The sequence below is a fragment of the Trichechus manatus genome, unplaced genomic scaffold, assembly GCF_000243295.1.
Source record: "Trichechus manatus latirostris isolate Lorelei unplaced genomic scaffold, TriManLat1.0 scaffold00038, whole genome shotgun sequence".
Classification (NCBI taxonomy): domain Eukaryota; kingdom Metazoa; phylum Chordata; class Mammalia; order Sirenia; family Trichechidae; genus Trichechus; species Trichechus manatus.
Window position 1 is genome coordinate 13883391 of NW_004443974.1, and position 12557 is coordinate 13895947.

Consider the following 12557-nt stretch of genomic DNA (forward strand, 5'->3'; position numbering starts at 1 on the left):
ACCATTTCACATATAATGTAAAAACCTTACAAAAATTATAAATCTCAGCATGTGTTGTTATTTTGTTTTAAAGAGTCAACTAAATTTTAAATAATTTAAGAAAAGGAAAATAGTGTTTTATATTTGCCATTGCTCTTTGTTTTTTCTTATAAATCAGGTTTCTGTCTGGTTCCATTTTCCTTCAGCTTCCTCTAGCATTTCTTATAATGCAAGTCTGCTGGCAACAAAGTCTCTGTTTTTACTTATCCAAACATGTCTTCATTTTTCCATTTTGAAAGATATTTTTGCTGTATAGCATTCGAAGTTGATAGGTTTTTTTGTTTGTTTTTTCTTTCATCCCTTTAAAGATGTTGTTCCATTGTCTTCTGATTTGAATTGTTTTTATGAGAAGTCTGCTGTCATTTGCATCATTGCTTTCCTATACATAATCGTCTATTTTTCCCAGCTGCTTTCAAGATTTTCTCTTTATCTTTTATGTTCAGACATCTGACCATGATGTATCTACATATGGCTTTCATTGTATTTATCTTATTTGGGGTTTACTGAACTTCCTGGATCTCTAAGTTTATTTTGCTGTTTTTTAAAATCAAATTTGGAACGTTCTAAGCCAGTATTTTCTTCCCATTCTCCCTCTCCCCTCCTATGGTACTCCAATTACATGACTGCTTAATCATGCCCCACAGGTCATTGAGGCTCCTTTCATTTTTTCAATAATTTTTCTCTTTGTGCTTCAGTATGGATAATTTCTATTGACTTGTCTTTAAATTCACTGGTCCTTTTTTTTTTTTCGTTTGGTCTAATAGACTGAGTGCCATCCAATGAATGTTTTGTTCAGATACTGTATTTTACAATTCTGGAATTTGATCTAATTCTTAAAAAAAAAAAAAAAAAAAAGAGTTTCCATATCTCCCCTGAAAATTCCCGTTTTTCTGTAGATTTTTAAAACACATTTATCATAATCATTTAAAAGTCTGCCTACTAATTCCAACATCTGGGTTGTTTGTGAGTCTGTTATTATTAACTATTACTTTATTTTCACTACGAGTAACATTTTCCTGTTTCTTCGCATATCTGGTAATTTTTTAATTTTATACTGGACATTGTGGATGTACAGTACACCTAAAACCAACCAAACGCACTGTTGTCCAGTTGTTTCCAACTCATAGCGACCTTATAGAACAGAGTAGAACTGCCCCATAGGGCCTCCAAGGCTGTAATCTCTATGGAAGCAGACTGCCACATCTTCCTCCTGCAGACTGGCTGGTGGTTTTGAGCTGCTGACCTTTCAGTTAGCAGCCTAGTGCTTTAACCACTACGCCATGAAGGCTCCTACAGTGCACTTACTCCTCACTTATTGACTGTCTCATTATCTGACTTTTGCATTTATGACAATAGAAAAAAATCTACTGTCCAACTATTTTGTGCTTTAACGAAGCAGCATGGAGGCAATGGCTGTAGACCATCTCTTCCCTTAAGGAGGGTCTCCAGGGAAGCCTCTGGAAAGCTGGGCTGCACTGCCCCGAGCCCTCCACTCCCTCTTGCCGGTGGAGGCACCACATCCACCTGCTGTGCGGGGCCAGCCTTCTCCATGGCCATGGCCTCTGGGCAGACTCACAGGCAGCATCAAGCCAGTGGGTGCTTGTACTGGGTTCCCAGCTCCTGTGTGGTCTGAGGTCCTGCAGCTCAAAATTGCTATGGGGGGTGGGAAGGGAGGAAAGAAAGAGGCATCAGAGATGGTGTCTGGAAGAAATGCCTGCAAGTTTAATGACATCCTAAAGTGACCTGAACTGATCCTGAAGCTTCTACTTCAATGGAACCAGGTGCGCAGCCAGGCTCCCAGCACCCTCACAGGAAGCCCTGAGCCTCGGTGACCCGCCAGACCCAGAGGGCAGAGTAGCCTCAGGGATCATGAATGCAGGGCTTGCAGGGGTGGGAGTGGAGCCCTATAGAAAGCTCTGAGAGGGAAGCACAAGAGGAAGGTGAAATGGTTAAGCTGTAGGCCCTCCAGTCACACAGCCCAGCTTTATCCAGCTTTTCTCCTCCAAGGCTCCTTTGCTGCAGAGGAATAATCCATATTACTCCTGGATTCATCATGGTGATGAGCACAGTAAATCTTAGGTGTTATTATTTCTATGATCATATTTTCTAAATTAAAAAAAAAATCAGACAAATGGATAGTCTGAAAAGAGAAAAAAAAAAATCCTCTATTTTCGCATAATGACTTGGTGTTTGGAACCTAACCATGTTGGTAAGTGAGGAGTGGGTATATAGAGATTCTGGATTGTGTTATCTTTCTCTGAAGGATGTTGTGTATTGTCCTTTTTAATTGCTGATGATTCATCTTGATCCTGTGGAGGCTTGGTTTTAGACTTTGTTGTTGCTGTTTGCCATTGAATTGATCCTGACTCATAGTGATCCTATAGACTTTATTAGGGCAGGTTTATTTTGGTGCTTACTCCTAAGTCAAAGTCTTTCAGGATTTCAATGAAAAACCTGGTGTGTTTACATAAAGCCCTTGTAACTTGGTGATATTTGAACTAGAAAATCTGTCTCCCCAGTGCCAAGTAGCTGCTGAAATCTCTGCTCAGCTCTTTCAGCCTTCCAGCTGTGTTTTCCTCTGCACTCCTTGGAGTCATATCCTACGCCAGAGTCTGCCAAGGATTTCATGAAAGTCATCTTCCTCTGTGGCTCTCTCCTTTCTGGGATTTTTCTTTCTCAATTTCCAGCTGCTCCGGAGGCCCTAAACTCCAACTTCTTACTCCTCAGCCCAATAAGGCTTCTGCTTTCTGCTTGAGTTCTATCTCCCATGCACCACATAAACTAGGGGATGGCCCTCAACGGAAAAGCCAGATAAATGCGTCTCTCACCACATGGTTCCCTTCTTTCAAGGGTCACGTCCGCTCCAGTTTTTGCCTGCTTTTGGTCACTCTCCAATGCTTTCAAACAGCTGCTTTGTGTATTTTCTCCAGATTTTATAATTGCTATTGGCAGAAAGTTAATCTGATATAAACTACTCCTACATTACCAGCAAGTTTTTGCTTTGTAAATCACTACATTATATTGCCTACGACTTATAATTTAGTGTTCATGGTAGGTCTAGTTTTAGACTTGACATTAGAAGTGATATAGTTTAGTGGAAAGCACAAGGAACTTTTGTTGGGGTCTGGAGTCAGCCAACCCTGATTCTGAGCCTTAACCCTGACACTTCACTGTATGACCTTGAGGAAAGCCCTTCACTTCACAGAACCTCAGTGACCACATCTGTAAAGCAGAAATAATAATCCCTATTTGTAGTGTGAGGAATGGAAGTAACCTGAGTAAATACACAGCACCATGCCTGCACACAGTAAATAAAGTACTCAATAAATAGTAACTGTTATTATTAGTGAATTATATGATTCTCTTCTTATAAGTAAAGTCCCCATGGCTGTCAGCGAAACCCACTGTTGGCTTTGAGTAAGTCCCCACCCCTACTCTGGTGACACATTTTAAAATACAAGTTGATGTCCACAAGTTTGATGTTCACAGTTGTGTCAGGAATACATCTGCTGAGTGCAGCGAGAGACTTGTACCCTCTGGGATGCCCACGCAGTGCTTCCTGGGCAGCAGAAATCACCAGTTAGAGGGCCAAGGAGGGCCCCTGCCCAGTCTGGGCTATATCAAGCCCTGACTGAATGGGATGGGTTGGGATGGGCGATACTCACTCAACAGGCTTTCAACCCAAACAGAGAGAGATCCAAACACTTGATATTTATGAAGCCTATCCTGCTGCTTTAGACTGACGCTGCTTCAGGCCACTAATGCAGCAGCCGAAACACGCACCTTGGTCCACTGTCTTCAGCCAGGAGATGGGGAGCAAATGCTGCATTCCTGACTAGCTGTGTGCCCTCGGGCAAGTCCCTGCCCCTCTCTGGGCCTCCTTCCACCATGTGCACAACAAGATGCCCTCTAAGAGCCCTCCCAACTCTGGATCAGAAATCAGAAGCCCTGACCCCTGGCCATGGTCCTGTCTCCAGCACGGTAAGTAAGGTTAGGCACCTCACTTAATTGCTCTCTGCCTCAGTTTCCCCATCTGTAGCACAGGCATACATGCCCAACACTCCCTTCTGTACCAGGCTGTCATGGGTCCCTTAAAGATAGCAAGGTGTTCTCAAAACGATTTGCATCCCCTGCACTGTGCTAGGCAAACTCAGCAGAGTCTTACACTATAAGGGCAACTAGGGGAAATGAAGCCAGCTCCCCTTGGGAAGAAAAAAATGAGGGCTTTCAAAGAGAGACAAATAACTTGCAATTTAAATGCATAAGAGACCAGGCTGTGTCACCCTGTATGCAGATAGATGCAAATGATATGCAAATGACCCACAGTAAGCTTGGGTTTGCCAAAATCCTTTGCCAAGCAGCCTGTTAGGGGGTTTAGCCAGGTCTGGGCTGTGCCAGAAGCTCACATCTGGGGTCCAGAGGCCTTGGGGTGAATGTTCAGTTGCACCTCCTCCAGGAGGCTTTCCAAGACCCAGCAGGCCACAGACCCCTGCACTTGTCTCCCAGGGCTTGGAGCTGGCCTTGGATTATCCGCAAGGGTGGTACCTTTTCTCCCTCCAGACTAGGAGCTCCTAAGGACCACGGCTCCATCTTGTTCACCAGCACATCCCCAGGCCTGGCACAGAGCCTGGCACCGAGCAGGCGCTTGGGAACTGCAGGCTGAGAGGATGCACACAGGCAGGATGGGCATGAGTTGATTCCTCAGTCCTCTCTTCAGTCCAGGGCAGAGACTGAACACTCTTCAGGGGCTTTCAGTTGTACTGTCCCCCAACACTGAGTGTCAAGCCCCAAAGCGAGGTCCAGCATCAGCACCTCATCACCAATGAAGATTGAAGGGCTGAAGTCTGCAAGTGACTTACCTAATTTATGAATTAAGAAAAGTTCCACTTGGTTGATGTAAAGACATCTTTCCCTTCTCTTTCATTCTGCTGGCCTTTCTGGAGAGAGCCAGGGCCTGGTACAGAGGAGGGACACAACAAATGAATGAATGAATGAATGAATGAGGTTCCAGCTAGTTTTCCAGAAATTGCCCATAAACCCATAGCCCATTCTATCCATGCCACTGATCTTTGTCTATGAATTCTTTTTGGTGTCTATAAACTTTAGGGACTGTAACAGACAGTTTTGGTGCCACGTCCCATCCCCTCGGACCACCTCTGATTTCAGCTGCAGTGGGGTGGACAGTTCAGACTCAGGCAGACAAGAGTGCCCCTCAAGCAGGCACTTTTCTGCCTCGGGGCTTTCCCCAAGGCTTCCTAAAGCCATCAGCACAGCCCAGAAGTATGGGGAAATTAAGGCCCCAGGAGCAGCCTTCTACAGTGGAGGACAGAAGCCAGGGCATAGATACTCTCGCCTCCCTTCCTACAGAAGACAATTCTGGGTGGGATTCCCTACACTTCCAGAGCTCCTGACAGAATCGAGCCTTCTGTCTCCCACAGCAACAACCTCAGTGAGTACACCTCCATTGCTCCTCCTCCCCACTAGCCTCAGTCTCCTACCTCCTGGGGTCACCGCTACATAAACCACATGCCCCCAAGTCCTTAACACAGGTTCTGCTTTCAAGGGAACCCAAATTAGGACAGGACCAGCTCTCAAAACCTGCCTCAAGAATATGATTGTACCTGCCATGTATGCCGAGGTGGAAAAAAGATTGAGAATGGCTCGTCTTCACAGACAAAGTGAAATATTTCATTTGTATTAAGTGTTAAGTGATGCTGAACAAGCGCTCATCCACCCAACACAGAGTTCTTGGCTTCCTGTCCTGTGCCTGGCATTGGGGATGCAGCAGACAAGAACCTGTCCTCGTGGTACCCAGAGCCTAGAATCGGAGACAACCAACCAACCAGTTACCATCAAGTTGATTCTGACTTATAGTGACCCCGTGTGTTGCAGAGAAGAACTGTGCTCCATAGAGTTTTCAATGGCCGTGCTCTCTCGGAAGCAGATTGCCAGGCTTTCTTCTGAGGTACCACTGAGTGGGTTTGAAGAGCTAACCTTTTGGTTAGTAGTCAAGCGCTTAATGATTAGTGCCACCCAAGGGCAGAAGCAGAGACAGAGACTAGTTAAATAGTCACTCAGGTAATAGTTTCATTATGGTGTGACAAGGATACAGACGGGTGTCTGGGATGGGCTTGGCTAAGCACCTTCATGTTCATTATCTCACAGAATCCTCAAAATGACCCCATGGCCCTGTGGATAGGACTGTGCCCATTTACAGTCAAGGAAAATGGGGCTCAGAGTGCAGGGACTTGTTTAAGCGAAGCTCAGATAGCTTATGAGTGCTGGAGCTGAGATGTGAACACAAGATGTCTAACCAGCCCGCAGAGGTGCATGTCAGCATTATCCGGGGCAAGCAGACTGTGGAGAGGCAGCTGTCAGCTATAAATGGCGAGAGGTCTGCTTAGGAGTCATGGCCCACACCGTAGACCAGCGCTGCCCGCCGGCAATAGAAAGTGAGCCACACATGGAGGCCACATATGTAACTGTAAATTTTCTAGTGGCCATATTAAAACAGTGGAAAAAAGAAACCAGCGGAATTCATTTTAGTAATATTTTTAATTTAACCCAACATATCCAAAATATTATCATCTCGACATGTAACTACTATTAAAAATTATTAATGAGATCTATTACATTCTCTTGCCATAATAAGTCTTCGAAATCCGGCAGGTACTCTGGCACATCTCAGTTCAGACTAGCCACATTTCAACTGCTCAGGGGTGACACGTGGCCAGTGGCTGCTCTATTGGTCAGGGCAGCCCTAGCCCCAGCTGGGTCACCACTAGCCATCTGACCTTGTGCCAAGCCCTTCCCATCTCCAAGCCTCCGTGTGCTCCCCTGGAAGGTGAGGATAACGATTCCCAATTCTCTTTCTGCAGGTTTCACCAGGAGACCACAGAGGAAAAGTGCTTTGTAAACTCACTGTGAACATCACACTGATCTTGGACCTGGCAGTCAAGGGACTCACAAAGTTGGTGAAAATTTACCTCGGGGGCCATAAGTTTGGGAAGACAAATATGCACTTCCCCTTGTGGAAACTGATCTCTCTTCCTAAATTTGGGCCCTAGAACCCGCTACTACACGGAGAGGGGGAGGGTGTAGGCTAGGGGGGAGCCAGTGACCAAGTCTCCCTTTCCCTTTTTTAGCATTGTCAATGCAGGTAAGTTTCTCTCCCCTTGTCCAAGGCTGCTCCCTTTTCCCCCTCCCCTAGGCAACACCAGTGCTGCTCTTGGCAGGGATAATTAGAGTCCATTTCAACCCAAAATGGCCTACCACCTCCCTATTAAGATGCAAGAGGATCATTTTGCTCTTACAGTTCAGCACACGTATCTAGGATGGTGAGGAAAGTTAAGGACGGGGCTGTAACAGCTGCTTTAATTTTGTGCAATCCAAATAAAGTAGGTGTATAGGGTTGGTTTTGTGGGAATGTTGGCTTGCTTGTTTATGCATTAGACACACAGTGATTGAGCACCGCGGATATTTACACCCCTTATCGCAAGGACACTGGAGATACAGAGAGGAAAGCAACTCAGCTTTGCTGCCCCCCCAACCCGGGGAGTACAAGTACAATGGAGGAGACACAACAGCAAGCCAGCAGCTCCCCCAGTGCCACAGGAGATGTCTGTGCAAAGTGCTGGGGCAGATGTTAAGCCCGAGCAAGGGGTCGCCAGGCAGTGGAACAGCAAGTACAAGGAAAGGTGTGATGTAGCCTGTTGTCAAGTGTATGGTTGGAGAGCAGGATGCCTAGGGGAACTGGCTGGACATGAAACTGGTACCCAAAGTCCAGGATGACTGGACACCGCCAGGTTCAAGAGTATGAACAAGGTGCTCTGCTCTCTGAGACTCCCGCTCCAAACAGCAGGCCTGCCAGAGGAACCCTGCCTCGGAGGCTAGCTGTGGTCCTTGGCAAAATAGCCAGATAGGTGGAAACATGACAATTCACTTCCATTCACCCAATATTCACAAGATCTCAATGCTCTGCTTTGGAGACTATAGAGATGCAGAAAACACTTTAAAAAAAAAAAAAACCAGGACTCCCATTTCCAGCAGTATCGTGGATTCGACAGTGGAAAACCTTCCTGCTACAAATAGTACTTGGAAGTGGTGGCTAAAATATAACAAACATCCTTTTAAATGCATGGCTGAGCTTGCAAGAAAGGAAGGGAACTCCCTAGGGACAAAAACAAAGAAGAAGCTGAAAACCAGAGCTGGAATCAGAAGGGCTGGTGCTGGGCTGGGCAGCTTGGGCAGGGTGGGGGTTGTTGGCTTCAGCAGCCTGGGGATTGGATTTTACAGCCCCTACAGGGACAAGAAATGAGGCTTTGGGCTCCACAAAGCAGAAAGTTGTAAATGAGACCCACCCCCATACCCGAATGTTTGTAGTTATATTCTCACTGAAAAGGTAAACTAGGATAAAAACTACTCTTTGCCCAGGCAGATCCCCAGGAAGCTTACCTTCTACAGCCTCGGCTTAAGGTAGGGAAAACAAGGCTTCTCTGAGAATTTGTAACCGTAGACTTATCCTCAAGGGATCTGGGATTTAAATTTACATGACCCTACTACCCATGTGGTCTGAGGATTCCCAAAGCAAGAATAACACTGAAAACGGTCCCTGGCTGGATATACCCCTGGGCACTAGGCAGAAACAAATGCAGACACTCATTGAAGGGTCACGACCTCAACCCAGGCTGCCCAGGATTCCTACAGACAAAGCCCCTACATATGAGCTTTCACACACACAAATAAAACAAAAGCAACTATAAGTGAGAGCCAATGACAAAATAAACAGTAGGATTGAACCCCTCAAGAATTAAGATGATAGAATCAGGAGATAGAGACCATAAAATGGCTGTGATTAAAATGACTAAGGACAAAGAAACTAGAGAGAAGATGCAAATAACTAAAATCAGAAATGAAAATGGAGACATTACAACTGACCCTACAGAAATAAAAAGGTCATAAGAGAATATCATGAACAATTATATGCCAACAAATTAGATAATTTAGATGAGATGGACAAGTTCCTAGAAACACGTAAACTACTTAAACTGACTCAAGGAGAAATAGAAAATCTCAACAGACCCATACCAAGTGAAGAGATTGAATCAGTAATCAAAAACTTTCCAACAACAACAAAAATGTCCTAGATCATATGACTTCACTGAGGAATTCTATCAAATATTTAAAGAATTGACATCAACCCTTCTTAAACTCTTCAAAAAATAAGAGAGGAAGGAAAACTTCCTAACTTGTTCAATGAGACCAGCATTGCCCTGATACCAAAGGCAGATAAAGACACCACGAGAAAAGAAAACTACAGACCATTATCTCTTATGAATATATATGCAAAAATCCTCAACAAAATTATAGCAAATCAAACCCAACATCATATTAAAAGGATTATACACTGTGACCAAGGAGGATTTATTAAAGGAATGCAATGGTGGTTCAACATTAGAAAATCAATCAATGTAATAGACCACATTAATAGAACAAAGGAAAAGAACTACATGATAATTTTAATGGATGCAGAAAAGGCATTTGACAAAATCCAACACCCTTTCATGATAAAAACACGCAACAAACTAGGATTAAAGGGGAAATTTCTCAATATGATAAAGGACATTTATGAAACATCCACGGCTAACATCATACACAATGGAGAAAGACTGAGAGCTTTCCCCGGAAGATCAGGGACAAGCCAAAGATAACAGCACAACCTTACACAAAAATTAACTTGAAATGGATCCTAGACTTAAATGTAAAAGGTAAAACAATAAAACTGTTAGAAGAAAATACCGCAGAAAATCTTCTCAACCTTGGAGTAGATAAAGATTTCGTAAAGACACCAAAACACAAACTGTACAAGAAAAAATTGATAAATTTCATTTTATCAGTATGAAAAACCTTCTGCTCTTCAAAAGTTACTACAGAAAAAAGGAAAAGACGAGCCACGGATAGGGAAAAAATATTCACAACATATATATTTGACAAACGACTGGTATACAAAATATTTAAAGAACTGCTGTAACTCAATAAGGAGTCCCTGGGTGGCACAAACAGTTAAGCATTCGACTACAACTACTAGTCGAGAGGTTGGCAGCTCGAACCCACCAAGAGGCACCTCAGACGACACGGCTGGTGATCTGCTTCTGAAACGTCACAACCTTGAAAACCCTATGGAGCAGTTCTACTCTGCACACGTGGGGTCGCCATGAATTGAAATGCGCTCAATCGCAACTAACAACAACAACTGAATAAGAAAAGATAAATAAGCCAAGTAAAAATGAGCAAAAGATTTCAAAAGTTTTATCACCAAAGAAAAAAAGATATACAAATGGCCAATGAGCACATGAAAAAGTGTTCAACATCATTAGTCATCAGATAAAAGTAAATTAAAAACCGCAATGACATAGCACTACACACCCACTAGAATTCCTAAAATTAAAAAGACTGACCATACCAAATGTTAAAGACGATGTTGAGCAACCAGAACTCACACACTGCTGATGGGAACGTAAAGTGGTACAACAATTTTGTAAAACTGTTTAGCAGTTTCTTACAAAGTTAAACACACGCCTACTATATGACCCAGCCACTTCGCTCTCAGGTTTATTTCCCTAAGAGAAATGAAAACATATTCATATAAAGGCTTGTACACAAATGTTCACAGCAGCCATATTAACGATAGCCCAAAAGTGGAAAAATCCAAGTGTTTATCAACAGATGAATGGATAAACAAATCGTGGAATATCCATCAAATGTAATATTACTCAGCAACAAAGAGGAACAAATTTACTGATACATGCAACAACATGGATGAATCTCAAAAACATTATGTGGAGTGAAAGAAGCCAAATACAAGAAGTATATACTGTATAAGTCCATTTATACGAAATCTGAGAAAAGGTAAAACTAATCTAGAATAAAAGAAGGCAAAAATCAGTGGTTTCGTATCTTCATAGAGGTGCTATGTTCATTTGTCAAAACTCATCAAACTGAACATTTAAAATGGGTACATTTTATTGTATATAAATTATATTCAATAAAACATATAAAAAAAAGAACAAGTTAACAAGGAAAAGGGGAGGAGGAATTTAGTGGATACTAAAACAATGCTCAAGTGCTTGTCTTATCCTGGGGGAGTACGGAGTTACCAGTTGCCTTAGAGTCGACTCTGACTCATGGCGACTCCATGCGTGTCAGAGTACGACTGCACTCCACAGAGTCTTCAATGGCTGTGATCTTTTGGAAGTAGATCACCAGGCCTTTCTTCTGAGGCATCTCTGGGTGGACCTGAACCATCAACCTTTTGGTTAGTAGCTGAGCGCCTAACCTTTTGCGTCATCTAGGGTTTCCAAAGGAGTCTGCTGTTGCTGTGTGCCATTGAGTGGATTCTTACTCATAGTGACCCTATATGACAGGGTAGAACTGCCCTCAAAGGGTTTCCTAGCCCTGGGAGAAAAACCCTGGCAATCTGCTCCTATAAAGATTACAACCTGGCAAACTCTGTGGGGCAGTTCTACTCTGTCATATAGGGTCTCTATGAGTCGGAATTGGCTCAATGGTACACGACAGCTATCTTCACAGGAGTAGATGCGCAGGTCTTTTCTCCCTTGAAGCAGCTGGTGGGTTCCAACTGCCAGCCTTTTGGTTAGCAGCCAAGCGTTTAACCGTTGAGTCACCAGGGCTCCTTCCAGAGGAGTACAGAGGTACCGAATAACTTTAGACCTGTGCAGTCCAACATAGTAGCCACGAGCCACATGTGGCTACTGAGCACTTGAGATGCAACTGGTCCGAATTGAGACATGCTATAAGTTTAAATACACACCAGATTTCAAAGATTCAGCATGAAAAAAATATATAAAATATTTCATTAATAGGTTTATATTGATTACATTTTGAAATAATATTTTGTGATATTGTGTTAAACAAAATATATCAAAATTAATTTCACCTGTGTCTTTTTAGTTTTTAATGTGACTAACAGAAAATTAAAAATTCTACATGTGATTCGTGTTATATTTCTATCTGTCAGGCCTGCTTTAGGCTTTATTAAGTGTCAGTGTTAAAAATTTAAGAGCAACTAGTAAAGCGTTAAAAAGCAAAGAGATCAGTTTGAGGACTAAAGTTTGCCTGACCCAAGCCACGGTATTTTTTTTCTTTTTTTTTTTGGAAGCTCTGGAATTTCCTGTATTTCCTTTATTTTTCTGTGTGTGTGTGTGTCTGTGTGTGTGTGTGTGTGTGTTTATTGTTGTACTTTAAGCAAAAGTTTACAATTCAAGTTAGTCTCTCATACAAAAATTTATACATACGTTGTTATGTGAGCAATTGCTCTCCCTATACTATGACAGCACACTCCTCCTTTCCACTTCAATTTCCATGTCCATTCAACAAGCTCCTGACCCTCTCTGTCTTCTCATCTCATCTCTGGACATGAGCTGCCATTTAGTCTCATGTATCTACTTGAGTTAAGAAGCACACTCTTCACAAGTATCATTTTATGTCCCATAGTCCAG